This window comes from Panthera leo, chromosome A1, assembly GCF_018350215.1.
Source record: "Panthera leo isolate Ple1 chromosome A1, P.leo_Ple1_pat1.1, whole genome shotgun sequence".
In the NCBI taxonomy this organism is placed as follows: Eukaryota; Metazoa; Chordata; class Mammalia; order Carnivora; family Felidae; genus Panthera; species Panthera leo.
Genome location: NC_056679.1, coordinates 52,763,904 through 52,780,202, shown reverse-complemented (window position 1 = coordinate 52,780,202; position 16,299 = coordinate 52,763,904).

Here is a 16,299-nt window from a genome sequence, read left to right as displayed (position 1 = left end):
CCTATTTCACACTTCAGGAACAGTCTTCATCACTGAATGCTGAACATAGTTTATTTTATTTTTATTTCCTGTGTATTAGAAAACAAATCTCTCAACATTTTTATTGGAATGTAACACATATAGAATAATGCACAAATCATAAGTGTATGGTTCAATAAACTGTGATAAAGTGAACTCCCCTGTGTAATGACCGCCTAGGGCAAGAAATAGAATGTTGCCAGCCTCCAGAATATTCCCTTGAGCCACCGTAAAATTCCTTTCCTCTTCCTCCTCCTCAGAGGTAGCCACTACCCTGATTTCTTGAGCCACAGATTAGTTTAGGCTACTTTTGAACTTCATGTAAATGGAACCAAACTTCATCACGATGTTTGTGAAATTGTTGGTGAAGGTAGTGGTACTAACTCATTTATTCTTAGCGCCTCCTACTATTGTCCAGTATTACTAATTACTACTAATGTCTAATACTGTTCCGTGGAATGCATAGATCATGATCCAGTCTTTGTTTATCCAGTTTACCAATTACAGATACTTAGGTTAGAAAAAACATGAGTTTTTTAAAAAAAAGTTTTTACTTCAATTCCAGGTAGTTAACATCAGTTTTTTAAAAAGCTCTTTGTCAAGTTACACGTAGAGAAGGAACAGAACAGGTGAGAAATAACCAACCAATGAAATAAAACCTCCACCCCTTTACGTCCCAGAGGCAAATGAGAATAAAGGTATATGAGCGCAGAGGGAGTCTTCCCACACGGATAGGACTTCAGATCTTGGAGGAAGGCTGGGATTTGGCCTGACGGGGATATGGGGGGAATGGGGATGAGGAGGATGGGGAGGGGGACGGACAAGGCAGGTCTCCATGTGAGTTTGTAACTGCTGTGAAGTTGGAAGATGGGGCTGAGCAGGAGAGGTGTGGCAGGGTCTTCAGCAGTGTCCTCATGATGGTTGTGAGGCGGTGCTGTCGTTCTGGATGATGAGCAGCTTAGTCTAAGACCCATGCCAGAAACTGCAGGTCTGGGGCAATGACTGCCAGCTCCAGTACCACAGGCAGGGAGACCTGGGGAGAGCTGGAAAGGATTCCAGAGTCTTTGTCAAAGTGGCTGCAAGCTCAGCGCGGACCTCTAGAGGTCATCTAGGGGGAATACAAAACAAATGTGGTAGGAGGTAAGGAATGATGGAGACCTGGAAGGAAGTGACTGTTCCAAAGTCCCTCCCAGCTCCTGCCAGCATTCATTCTGATGAGTTGGTGCTCAGTGTGTATACCTTGTTAATATATATATATTTTTTAATTTAAGTCTGAATTTGTTAACATACAATGTAATAATGGTTTCAGGAGTAGAACCCAGTGATTCATCACTTACATATGACACCCAGTGCTCATCCCAAGTGCCCTCCTTAATGCCCATCACCCATTTAGCCCATCCTCCCCCCCCCCCACCTCCCTTCCAGCAACCCTGTTTGTTCTCTGTATTTAAGAGTCTCTTATGGTTTGCCTCTTTCTGTTTTTAACTTATTTTTCCTTCCCTGTTAAGGTTTTGATTATCCTTTTGGCTTCGGGCAGGGAGGAAGTATAGCACAATTATAACTTTTGTTATAAACTTACCCAAAATGTTCTTGCTGAGATCTCAAATTGGAGAACTTTAGAAAGAAATCGTTGCTTTTCTTTGCCTTTGATTTTTACCTATGGTGTTACTGGGTTTGATTGAGAAGTGGCCAAGAAAAAGAAAACTTAGGGCACCTGGGTGTCTCAGTCAGTTAAACATCTGACTCTTGATTTCACCTCAGGTCCTATCTCACAGTTTGCGAGTTCAAGCCCCACATCAGGCTCCATGCTGATAGCGTGGAGCCTGCTTGGGATTCTCTCTCTCTCTCTCTCTCTCTCTCTCTCTCTCTCTCTCTCCCCTTCTCTCTCTGCCCTTCCCCCACTTGTGTATTTTCTCTCTCTCTCTCTCTCTCAAAATAAAATAAACTTAAAAAAAAAAGAGAGAAAGAAAACTTACCTGGGAGTCATTCTACCTGGGTCTGGTTTTACTTCTATTGCCATAAATTTAGCTTATATGGCCAAAAAAGAGCAAATCTCACAAAGAGCAAATCTGGACCTTACTGGCTCTTTCTCAAAGAGTCCTCAAAATGTGTGTGTTTGATTGAACTGCAGGTGCCGGGCCACCCTTTGAGTCTTGCAGCCCGAGGAGGACAAGGGGCCCTGTCTCTTGGGATCTACAATTGATCACTTCAGCTACTGGTCTATTCACAAACATCAGAATTCACATTAGCCAAATAATGTGGATTTAAAGATATCTCAGGGGGGATTTGATTCCGTTAAGAATTAGTAAGGCATCGGGGCGCCTGGGTGGCGCAGTCGGTTGAGCGTCCGACTTCAGCCAGGTCACGATCTCACGGTCCGTGAGTTCGAGCCCCGCGTCGGGCTCTGGGCTGATGGCTCAGAGCCTGGAGCCTGTTTCCGATTCTGTGTCTCCCTCTCTCTCTGTCCCTCCCCCATTCATGCTCTGTCTCTCTCTGTCCCAAAAATAAAATAAACGTTGAAAAAAAAAATTTAAAGAATTAGTAAGGCATCAAAGTTCAATGGGATGAGTGAAGAGCTAGAATAACAGGACTACGGACTTAATTGCCTTTCTCCCAATAACTCACTGGGGCACAAATTCTCTGTGGTCTAATCTTTCTCGACTCTTCAAACACAGGTGGAAAAATTGTTGACTTCCTTCATAGGATAGTCTAGTCAATAGAGATAGACAGGTCATTTTGTCCAAGACAAATATAATGCAATTCACAGCTCAAGTCAGATACTAAGTGTCCATGAAAAAATAGTTGGTCTGTATTTAGATTTCTAAAAGGTATGTTGAAAAAATTTACCCCAGTTGTCTCAAATATATTTTAACGTTTTCCAATCACAGAAATGAGTATCTACTTTTAGACTTAAATTTAACTCAAACATAAATAAGGCTAAAGGTTCATTTCCTCAGTCGTACTAACTACATTTCAAGTGCTCACTAGCCACGTGTGTGTTGTGGCTACTGTATTGGACGGTGCAGGTCTAGACCACATGTGTGAATATTATATACATGTTGGCACAGAAATCCATGCAACTTAAAACTTCAGCTCTGAAAATGTACAGGAAATATGCTATTCTTTTTTAGATTATTTTCTCCCATTTGCTTAGTATTTATCCCTTAAGTGCCAAATATTTTCTGTAATTCTGGAAAGACTCTTTCTGATACACTTTACAAATTTCACTGACCTCTTAAATGGAGAACATGGAACATAATCAAAACGTTTCTTGCTGAACTAAGGTCATAATTATAAATGTTAATTATGGTATTGTGTCTTAACACAGCACTGTCTTTGGGGGTCATTAGACCAGGAGTTGGCAACATACAGCTGGGGTCAAATGTGGCCCTTCATCTGCTCTTTAAACAAAGCCCCCTTGGAACATAGTCATGCCCATTCATTTGTGTCTAATGTGTGCCTGCCTTATGCTACAATGGTAGAGTTGAATAGTTGTAACAGATACCATACAACCTACAAAGCCTTAAATATTTACCATCTGGCCTTTATAGAAAAAGTTTGTCAGTTTATGGAGTAGACTCTACTCAGTGACCTAATGTGCAGAGTGTTTAGGTTCTTATGTCTGCTTTTTATCCTTCTCCTTACTCTCCTTGTTAGCAAGAAGTTGTCTCTTCATTGCTATCAGGGTTCCTACATAGAACAACTTACCTGTTAACTACTATGGATATATATATATATATATATATATATGAAGCAAATTAACCATCTTAGACACAGCTTTGACTTTTGTGGCATCTACTTGGCCATGTACAAATTGTATCTTTATTTCCATACTTTCAAACATATTGGCCACTCCTCAGCCCTCTTACCTCCTCGTCTACTGGCTTCCACTTCAAACAGCATGCCCTTATTGAGCCAGGTACTTACAGCTGCACATGCACCTTGCATATGTATGACCTCCTGCATCAACCATGATTTTCTGTCTTAGAATACCTTATTCCTGTTTCTTGTCCTTGTTAATGCTATTTCACTGTCTTACCTCTGGAAGGTGTTCCCTGAGGTGTTCTCACACCCACCCCAGCTCCCAAGGACACCAGGGCCATGTGAAATCACCCTCCTCAGGACTTTCTGAACACATGTGATTATCTCAACTGCAGTGGTTTTCATTATGTCTTGCCATTATCTGTACACATTTCTACCTGCCAAAGAAAGTATGGGCTTCTAAAAGAGAACTTACCTGGGGTGTTTCCTGACACACAGTAGAGAATCAATAAATACTTATCGAACTGCTTGAGTCACTACGATAAGAGTATATCCTTTTTATAAATAAATCACAGATTATAGAAAAATCATTAGGTATTGAAAACATTCACTCAAGCAATTTTTTAAAGATATTTTGCAACTTAAAAATCTGTTTAATGTAGTCAACTAAAATATCAGACTAAATGTTACCTACAGCATATTAATATAAAACTACCATATTTTCTCCTCTACTAAAACAGGTCAAATATTAATTTGGTAAAAAGATCTGTAACATGGGAATCTTTTATTCTTTTGGTATGTAATATGTATGTCTAAATTTCATCAACCTGTGAGAATAAAGTAGGGGCATATTTAAATGAGGTCACATTTCCATTAATACAGAAATTATAATGACTTTGGGTCCCCACTTCCCAAAACAGATACTCAAAACATTTCCACATTTCCCCATGTCTCACACTTTCCTCTGAAAACAGTTTTTTCTTCAGCCTTGGGCCCACAGGTACAGGTTGCCTGATATTACTTATCCTCTCCCACCCTCCCGTCCCTATTCCCTTCCTTCCCCACCCCTCCCATCCTACCTCTGTCCCTCCCAGACTCTGAGAACAGGCACAGGGAAACTCAATCCATACTAAGAAAGCAAACATTTCTCTGAAGGGAATATAACTTGCAAAGATCCAACACTGTCTCTACTAGAGGCAACTTTCTAGTACCACCCAGAGCAGGTTAGCTCTTTGTAGACACTAGTCTCAAATATCTCCATTTCAGAAGAGCATCTATGCTTTATGTTGAAAATTGAAAAGACTATTTGGATGATTCTCCCAGAACTCAAGGAATAGTCTGGTCCCAAAACAGTATCAAAGAGTATTAAATATTGCTTTTAAATGATAATTTTCCCAGCTACCTTATTTAAGTTTTTAAACATTTTCAGGAGTCAGTTTTAGCAATGGTACCCCAATTCCACGTGGGGAAGAGTGAAACATTGTGCAACATGTATATTCCCAGGGGTCTGTCTTCTGTTGTATCGTGAATATTCCCTGGACTATTACCAGGAAACATTAGTGGAGGAATATGAACTAGTCCCTTGGTAATTTTGACAAAAACTCACTTTGAATTAAACCTTTTATAAATCCATTTACTTCTTCCCATGGAGAAGAAATTTCATATACGTGGGAAATTAAAACTTCAAGGTACTGTGAAAACGTGCACTGCAATAACAAATTGAAAACAAGAAGTTGTAAGATAGGTTCATTTTCAATGACCAGAGCCCTGAATGCTTTCTGCAGGGAGAGGTAGCTTCTCAGAGTAGATTTTAGGATTCTTTCCAAATAAGTAGCCTTCTCCTCCCTAAATCCCTACATATGGTTGAGGATCAAAGTCAGTGCTCTGAGGAGGCTTATGATCTGAATACCACATTTTCTGGTAATAAATAATTCCTTATTTAGATCAGAAATATAATAGAACAAAAAGGTTAGAACTGCTGAGCTCTGTAATCGGACACAAAAGAAAACCTCATTCTTCAAATTGTTGCTCACCAGTCTTTTAGATGCAGCTTGAAAGATTTTGTTTGCAAAAAGCTGTTGAGAGGTTATAAGGTCATCCCTAGCTACAAAGCTCCTTAGGGTTTTCAAAGTACTTAACCATTCCCTGAAAGTGCCCTTTCCTTGGGAGTGTTCAAAGCTTCCCTAGAAGATCCTTCAATATTTCTTTTTCTACCATCATTGTTTGGAAGAAATGGATTAGGTGAGTGTCTTTAAACCACATTTTGAATGGACTATGAAGTCAAATGGCCTTAAACAGACACATATAGGCAATTTATAGTGAAAACAGGATGAAAAATTTTAGCTCTCATGATTGGGGGGGGATGTCCTTGGGGTGGCAGTATATTATGTCAGCTAAAAAGCAAACATGTCTTCTTGTGAGAGCTGGATTTCAAGGGTTTTATTCTGCATTTTCCACCTATGGCTTGACTCCTGGCCATAGGCCAACCCTACATTTTTGAAGTGTTGCTCTTTAATTCATGGTAGCTTTTATGTTTTAACAGCTACATACACAGAGGAGAGGTTTAAAGCAGTATCAGGACTAGTCAGGCCAAAAGATCCACTGCTATCAAATAACTTATTAGCAAATACTTACCGAGCACAAACTATGTTCAAGGCAATTGAGCGTTTTGTGGTCTTATTTCCCTAAATCAAAGTCTAATTTTGTACTTTCCAAGGATTGGTAAAAGAAAGACACATCTCAGATTTGTAGACTTAGAAGCAAATTGGGCCAATTTGATCAGCTCATTTTTTAAGGGTTGAATCAGATCAGCAATTGGTGTGTTTATACCTACAGCTGTAGAGGGTTACAAGCAATGCCGCTTCCGTGACATATCTTTGTTCCTCAAATTAGTGCTGTCACATACAATTTAAGGTCCTAGGTATCAGAAGTTAAAAGAAAAAGTAAAATTGACAAAAGCAGACTTTAAGTGAATCTCTATCTGTAATTTTAGCAATCGGAGAGAAGAAGAAAGAAGCGCTTTTACCTTTCCAGGAAGTCTGGACACAGTTTTATGAACACTTACCTAATTATTTTCAACTTTTCCATCCTTTGGAGCAATCTTACACTACATGAATAAATTACGGATGATGCACATGTGCACTCGCACACACACACTCACACACACGCTTACTTGTTCTGACCACTGGCTGTGGAGACGGGAGAGGGCAGCAAGACAGAGGTCTAGTTGTAGACTTATCAAACAAGAAATCATCTGTTCTGTCATTTTGTTCATGAGAAATCTGAAGTGTGCAAAAGCAGTTAAGTTATCCAGGGGCAGAACTGAGACCAGACACAGGTATCCTGACTCCCTCTGTTACTTTTCATTCAAACCAGTTCACACCAAAAGTTGAAGGCAAAACAAAGCAAAGCAAGAATCTATTTCTAACTTTCTCGAATTTGGGATCAACACTTCTAATGGTGCCAGAAATTTCACCATTGAAAATCAGCTCCTGTGGTGAAGACAGGCTCCTGTTATATGCAAATACTGGTAGAAAGTGTCACAGATTGTTGGGAGTTAGCTCGTCATTGCAGTGTAGGGCTTCAGTGTGAGAGCTCTGGTCAGAATGTGTGGTTCACATTCTGGTTCAACTGTTCACCAGCTATTCCAGTATTTCAAAACACACACATCCTGATGACCCTTTGAGAAAAAACCAAGAAGACTCAGATTTGTTCTCCTGTGTTTGAAAATTCTTGGGGGTACCTAGGTGGCTCATTTAAGTGCTCAACTTTTGGTTTGGCTTAGGTCACGATTTCACAGTTCATGGGTTCAAGCCCCATCTTGGGCTCCACGCTGATAGTGTGGAACCTGCTCGGGATTCTCTCTCTTTCCCTTTCTCTGCCCCTACACCTCTCTCTCTCCCTTTCTCTCAAAATAAATAAATAAATAAACTTTAAAAAAAGGTTAAAATTTAAAAAAAGGAAAATACCTCCACATAAGCTAAATGTATGACAGCAAGACCCTTGTTTGTTGTTGATGTTGTAGATGAAGAAAAAAACCACAATTTTATCCCCCTTTCCTTCCCACTAGTGACTTTTAGTTATAACTGTATATGTAAAAATTCAGTATTCCTGTTGGTGGAGCTATAGCCAATAGTCTGTCCATTTTTCAATAATCTGTGCCATGTTGGAAGTATGACAAATAAACAGAAACACTATGAAGTGAACCCCAATTTTACTGTGGTTTATGGACATGGATCTTACCATGTTGTCCATAACCTAAATAATAACAACAATAATAAATTAAGTGCCACAAAATCACATGGAGAATATCCACACAGCACAAATTTTACGTGTAATGAAATACCTCCATATTTTTCTTCTTGAAGCCTTTGTTCATTTTTTTTTATTCAATACTGTAGTAAGACATACAAGGGCACTTTGAAATATGCTTGAGTTTGTAGCACTCTCTTTCTCTCTCTCAAAACAAACAAACCTACCTCAAACTGTCAGCACCAAATTTGTGAGTTATTGCTTAGAAATCTTGTAAACTTCCTTTCTTGCATGAAACTTTCTCGTGGGAAAAGACAGACATATAGTAGTTAAATTTGAATCCGAAAGCAACTTTCATAATCTTTTCCTTCTCTTTTATTTTATCTTTGCCACATGGGAGGCAGTGCAGGAATGTGGGGAGCAAGGCTGGTGGGTGTGCTATTTCCCGGCCCCCTAGCTGACTCCCCCCAGGTAGTGAAGAAGATTGTGAAGGAATGGAAACTGTAGGGAGTGGAAAATGGGATGAGGAGTTTGACTTCAGATTAATTAAAAGAGAGAAAATAAAGGGCAGAATATGACTGAAAATCATTAAAATCGGTTAAAAACGTAGTGTAAAAGAATATTTATATTAAAATACATTTTCGTGATTTAAAAATAACAATGCTCATCTTAAAATTATTTGTAAAGTACAAAAAAGTGTAAAGGAGAAAATAGAAATCACTGGCAATGTCCCAGTGAGATAAGCACTGTTGACATTTTGTGGTATTTTCTTTCCATCTTTTTTCTTCACTTTTATATACAAAATATATGTGTGTGTCCTTTACTGAAATAAAGTTAGTGTCTTTTTTTTTTAATTTTTTTAACGTTTTTTTATTTTTATTTTTGAGACAGAGAGAGACAGAGCATGAACGGGGGAGGGGCAGAGAGAGAGGGAGACACAGAATCGGAAGCAGGCTCCAGGCTCTGGGCCATCAGCCCAGAGCCCGACGCCGGGCTCGAACTCACATACCGTGAGATCGTGACCTGAGCTGAAGTCGATGCTTAACCGACTGAGCCACCCAGGCGCCCCAAAGTTAGTGTCTTTATATGGTTTTGTGTCTTGCTTTTTTCAGTTCAGCGGTCATGAGCATTTTCCCTATGTCATTAAACATTTCTGGAAACGATGATTTTTATTTTCTGTGTATATTCTGTTCCGTGGAATTCTATAATTCAACACTTTTCTGCACATATAACTCATCAGTTAAAGGGAGTCTTCCATTTGGAATTCCTCTATTAATAAGTGGCATCCAATGCACAAAGTCACTTCACTCAAGTGTTGGTTTTCTGTAGCAGGACTCACGGGGTCCCTATAAAGCCATTCAGAGGGGGAATCGTGGTAGAGAGGCGGGTCGCTCCATCAGCTGGGGATGAAAATAACTAAGCCTCCAGAATGGTGATTCAAACTTCATTCTCTCTGGTGGGAGTATAAGCCTTATTTGCCCCATCTCAAACTTTGCAATCTTTCTTCAGAGCACTCTGGATTATCTATCTACCAGTTTTTGTTCTTTTTGAAACATGATGAGCTATCCCCTACACCCACATCACAAGTTTACCGGTTTACTTTTTTACCTCATTCACACAAATTCCCCACATCCTACCTCACTCTAGGTGGTTCCCCAAATCCCTAAAATAGTAGTGAATTTTCGTAGAATGAAGATTTTTTAACTTGTCTTGCCACCGCACAAAAGCAGGTTCCTCTTGATATTCACAGTGTAAATGTTCACCATATTTAGATATTTTTCTAATGTGTCTTCATTTGTGTGCATCTTAATGTTCTGCCTTAGTTGCATCAGCAAACACAGGGCCTACATACCATACAATAAGTAGATTTGTGTTAGAATTAAAACGCTGGTCTGCACTGGTGTGTGTGCCTGCATAGGAAAAGCTCCCTTTTCATCCCTTTCTTCATTTTTTTTAATCACATATCCTCCACAGTTATATTTTCAATTGTTATATTTGGACTCCAAGGCATTATATGAAGTCTTCTCCGTGTTAGAACTAAGCAGGGGTGGGGGCGCCTGGGTGGCTCAGTCGGTTGTGCGTCCGACTTCAGCTCAGGTCATGATCTCGCAGCTCGTGAGTTCGAGCCCCGCGTCGGGCTCTGTGCAGACAGCCCAGAGCCTGGAGCCTGTTTCAGATTCTGTGTCTCCCTCTTCTCTCTGTCCCAACCCACTCGCATTCTGTCTCTGTCTCTCTCAAAAATAAATAAACATTAAAAAAAAAAAAAAAAAAAAATTTAAAAAAAAAAAAAAAAAAAAAAAAAGAACTAAGCAGGGGTGAGGCTGGGGCTAAGGTTAGGCATTTACCTGGAGGCCAAGTGTGGACTAAAATGGAAATGCCTTCCTTGATCCAGTAGACATTTTAGGATACTCAATGCTCCACTGTACAAGGAGTATTTGTCTGGTCAGTCTAACCATATGACCAAATTACTTTTGATTGATGTTGGTTCAAGTGCTGGATGTATTTATTGAATCCTCTCAATGGACATGTTATTATATACTATGCCTGGTTGCTAACAAGAAGGGATTGGGAGATAACTTCTAAGATATTGTTATTATCCTTAAGGGGTTCACAAAATAGAATCATGTAAGATTTACGTGGGAGAATAATAGGTGTAACATTCATTAATGAATATCCCTAATATACAGAGAATTCCTGTATATTAAATAAAAAAATGGGTAGAAACTATGAGAGGCAATTCTTACAAGGAGAAAAGCAAACAGACAATGAAGAGACCTCCTTCACCGGCGGTCAGATAAATGCAAAACAAAAGTGTGAGATACCATTTTTTTGCTCTAACCCTGATCCCAACCCTTTTGTCTTGGTGAATATTAAAAAGGTTGATAATATCCAGTGTCGTCAAGAGTGTGGGGAAGTAGACATTCAAGTATGTGAATGGTAGGAGAATGACTAAATCTTTTGGAAAACTAAACTGGTGGTATCTTCAGTAATCCAGTGTGAGAAATAAGCTTTAACTCTACAGTTATACTCTGGGAATCTACAAAGAAATAACAACACAAGTACAAAATGACATGGATAAATTTATTTATTGTAATATTGGTTATCATTTTGGAATAAATGGCAATAAGGGAAATGACTAAATAAATTGTGGCACACCAACAAGATGGAATTTTACCCAACTGGTAGAAAACATGAGTGGAATCTACAGATATTGGGTAAAAAAAAAGTTATAGAATAAAGTGTATAATAAATAGAAAAATATGTTCACATATTTTAGTGTACATGCTTATGTGTTCTATAGGAACACTGGAACAGGTGTCAGTGCAGCATGATGGAGGAAGAATGGATGGCACTTGCTATCAATCCTTGCTGGAGGGCAAAAATTTCAGCAATGAGAAGTTTCTGAAATTTTTATTGTGCATAAAGTTGTGCTAGGCACTGGGGAAAATACAGATATATGAGATGTAGTTACTGACCTCCAAATAGAATTTAAACCTAGTTAGGATGAAAACAATTACAGATACAGCAACATGAACAGGACAGAAGAGTATATAATTACATGCTAGGTGATATGGTGTGGGCTGCAGGTGCAATGGAAATTTTGAAAGGTTGATCTGGAGGAATGGAGGTGGGGCAGAGGTAGAGGAGAGTTTAAGGTTAATTAGGTTGTGTCTAGAGAGAGTTTACTGCTTGCATTGTGGGGTTTTTTTCCTCTTTTTTTCCTCTGCTTTCTTCATTGTAGACTTTCACTGCTATGCATCTGACCTGATTATTTGCCCTTGACTCAGTTGTTATTAATACTTGCCTAGTAATTTGGGCCCTGAATAACTTGGACCCCAGTTAATTCTCAAAGGTGCCTTTGAAACTTTCTCCCAGATTATCCCTCAGAATAAGCATTAGATGGCCTTTAGTCAACCACTCAAGCTCAATCAGTCTCCGTCTTTATTGACATGGGTAAACACGACAAGCACCATAACATTTAGTCTTCATGGCTCATCTCTGGTTGGAAATTCAGGTCAGGACCCTATAGGGCTTGTTTAATTCCTGCCTCCTTGGCTGCTAAAATGAGCGAGGGTGAAACATGCTGGTCAAATTTCGCCATTCTCCTTCCAGTTTGTTATGAATACACAGACCCAGCCTCAATTAAGTATTTTGCTCTGTAGTGGGAGGGGGTCATTTTGTGAGTGAATTTGAATGTCTGCATAGATCAGCATTATTGTTAATCACATCTGCACTTACATATATTTATATGCACACTCACAAGTGCAAAGATGCACTTCCAAACTTAATTAAAAATAGAAAGCAACCTAAAGTGTGCTAGTATTTCCCCTGACTTCAGCATGATCTACCACTTTGACAAAATTTCATAAATCTCCTGCAATAGAAAATTCTACCGCACAGAACCATTTTATGCAGCAATATAGGTACTTAAAATATTCAACAACTTTCATCATGTTTTGCCTCTTGGTACATGGGATTTTTATGTATTTAATAGTTACATATGTTATATATTTTAAACAGTATTTTTTACTAATAGTCCCCCACAGTACATTTTTCTGAAACTCTAACATCTGTGTTTTGTTCTTGTAGCTCATGATAATAATCTTAAATTGAGCACATCCAACCACAGAGGACGGATTAGTTGGCTATTTTTTTTAAGGTATCTGGATCCAGTGATGTAAGCGTCAAAACTTATCAAGTCTTGGTGACAGAAATGCCTCCCCCCTCACGTTTTGAAGAGCAATTCCGGATCTGGCGTCTGAGCAGCTCCTGCTGTTGCCAGGCCTGTAGCAGGTACACAGAAATTCGGAGGAGAGGAACCGTGGGGAATGTTCATTTGTTATTTATTTATAAACTTGCGGTGCCACATCATGTAAAATTAACACCTTTAATGGGCTCCTGCCTCAGTTGCTTGAAGGACGGGCTTTCACCAGCCAAGGCCACCCACCGGTTTCCGGGCAGCGTTGTTGTGTGTTTGCTTTGGGCTGCTAGCTTTGTGGAATCTACCTGCTGAAGTCATCCTTGTGCTAAACAGGTCACCAAAGGTCTGTCCCATTAGACAGAACATTCAGGAAGCGAAGTCTTTGGGGCTTTTGTGGTTGAAGAGACGAGTGATTACTTTGGAGCGTAAATTCCTTTCTCTATCTGCTTAATGAAGAGATTTACTCCAACATTCATTTATTATAAATTGGGGGGGGATGGCTTCTCCCATGTGCCAGCATCCAGAGGGTCCCTTTCCTATAAGAGTTCATAAATAATCAACGTTTACAATGAAAAGGTTTTGTAAGCGTTATCTTTTCCTGTCACAAAAATTCCCTCATGCTTCTAAGGGAGGACCAATATAATTTGCAGGCAATGATTCTGGAAATGAAATGGCTTTATGCATAGAGAGTAGATGTGTTTGGGGATTTTGAAGAAATATCTCACTTTTCACCCACCTACCTCACTGCTCCTGCTTCAGTGCCTAAAATTTCAATCTAATTTTATAGCATCATTCAAATACAAATGATGTCTATGAAGGGGAAACACATTAAGTCATTCAACAAGCATTTGTCAGCTTACTATGTGCTGAGTATTATATTTGGTAGATATACAGGCTCCTGAAGAATTCATGATCTAATGGAAGAAAGAAACAGGGGTGATAGATAATTAGAAGCCAATTTCAAGAATTATAGTTGAGGTGGGTACTGAGTACTAGAGAAATTCAGAGGAAGGAGGAATTAGCATTGCCTGAAGAAATCAGGAAAACTTTCACAAAGGAAGTGATATTTGAGCTTGAAGAATGGATACGCATTTACCAAGATGAAAGGAAAAAGTAATTCTAGGTAATTTTCAAGGGGACGACGTGGGCACAGATACAACAGTGACTTGTATTTGAAGGCCTGCCAGGTGCCAGTTGCCATGTAAAGTACCAGACACTGTGTGGCATACTTTAGATAGATCATCTAGCCCAGTTCTAACACAGAAGACAGATTATCACTGTGAAAAAACAGAGGAGGTTAAAGAGCTTGCCTAATTTTGGGATTCAAACAGGTCAATCTATTCCTGAGCTCATGCCCTTCCTTTGACCTTGCAGTGTTCACGGCTGCCTTTCTGCACAGCCATAAGGGAATGTGAACTGTTGGAGAAAGCTGAGATCCAATATGGCTGTGAGGTGAGTGGCGAAGGGCTCAGGCAAGTCAGGTTACGGCCAGATTGTGACAAGCCTTGAATGCTGTAAGAAGTCTGAACTTTATCTTATATCCTGTAGACAATGGGAAATCAGCCATGGAGGTTTAAAGTGGTGTGTGTGTGTGTGTGTGTGTGTGTGTGTGTGTGTGTGTGTGTGTATGGCGACCATGTGACCGATGAGCACAGAGGATGATAGTGGGTGGGTGGGATGAGGAGGGCGATCCCTTCTGTGAGGTATAATAACATAGGCCTAAGCGCAGGACTTCCATTAGCTGCAATATAGAAAAGTTGACCACCGTAGTATGGAAGGGTATTTAGAGTTTGGAGGTGCACAAACCTGTGACGTACTAGCTGTGGGGCCTCAGGCAAATCATGTAACCTCCCTTCACATAGTCTGAAAGCATGGAGTGCATTCAGTCTCTTCATATATAAAAAGAGGTTCATAGTCTCTTCCTCACCACATTGTTGTGAAGACTAAATGGCATAATCCAGGCAACACATTTGTCCAGTGCTTATCTGCAAATTCCTGATTCTTGACATCTCTTACTCTATGAACACCCTCCAAGCAGAGTTACTTTATCAGACTATCTGATGAGCTATCCAGGAAGGTCCTGAGTAACTGGGGTTTGAACACTCACTGAAGTGTGCAGTGGGGTGGCAGGTGGATGGAGGGTAGAGAGAAGCAAGAACAATCTAGAGCATTTTCCCAGAGTGGAAGTAGGGCCTGGATTCTATAGAATGATCCCCAGAGTGGGATGAGAAAGAGAAAAACGAAGGAAGATGGAGGGCAGGGAGTCCTTCCCAAAGTGCCACTTGACATAAGCTTAGTACACAGGTGAATATTTACCTTCTCCTATTGCTACATTTATTCAATGGCAATAATTAAATCTGCCTTTCCCCCCTCCATTTGCTGTCAAGTTTTTCAAGTGGGTCTATTTAAAGATAAATATTAAATAAATAAAAGTGCAGGGAGATGTAGATATAGCAAAAATTATGAATATGGCCTGAAGTTGGGGACATGTGGCACTAATGAATGTAGCCTTCTCCAGGGCAGGGATCTACTTTTTCACCAAACTGTGTGCCCTGCTGGTGCCATGGGAGCACTTTGATTGAGTTTTAGCATCAAGCCTTGTGTGCTACTGGCATCTTAGAGATCATCTCTTGCCCTCTCTGCCCTGAAACAGAGGCATTTCCACTAACAATGTGAATTCTAAATTCTTAATATGTACTTGCTGAATTTACATTGAATTCATGAAGGAAGCGTGTAATGCTCTGTGTCACATTCAGCAGGGAATTATAATAAACGATCAGGAGCACAGGTTTAGAGTCAGACAGACATGAGTTCAAGTCCCTATTCTACCCATTAATAGCCCCTTAATCATGGACAATTCATGTGACCACTCTGAGACTCAGATTCCTCATCTGTAAAGTAGGTATCTGATAATAATAGCACTGAGCTCATAAGGTGTTACGAACATGAGATGATACAAATGATGAAAGGCACTTTGCATAAGGCTCGTCAGAAATATTTAATAAACATTTATTATCGCATTAATATCTTGCTAGCTATGATCAGGGAAACTTAGTGGTTCTGTAGGTATAGTGCAGTTTGTGTCTGTTTTGGGAGAATGTGCATGGTTCATCTGTTGCTTTGCACAAGTCCTGCCACATAAATGTTTGAGGAATAAATGGATGAATAAGTCTTGGAAGAAGGGAGCTGATTTGGGGCAATTAGACATTTTGTCATATATGTTTTAATAGGCTTTATCGGAAAGATAGCTTATGCTTGCCAAGGTAAAAGTCAATGGCTAGCCTCTTTTTAAAGGGTGGAACTTTTGGGGCACCTTGGTGGCTCAGTTGGTTAAGCAATCGACTTGAGCTCAGGTCATGATCTCATGGTTCGTGAGTTCGAGCCCCACGTCGGGCTCTGTGCTGACAGCTCGGGGCCTGGAGCCTGCTTCCGATTCTGTCTCTGTCTCTCTGCCCCTCCCCTACTTGCTCTCTGTCTCTCTCTCAAATATAAAACATAAAAAAATTATTAAAAAAATAAAGGATGGAACTTTGTCCACATGCACATCAGCCAATGTCACCTGTGTT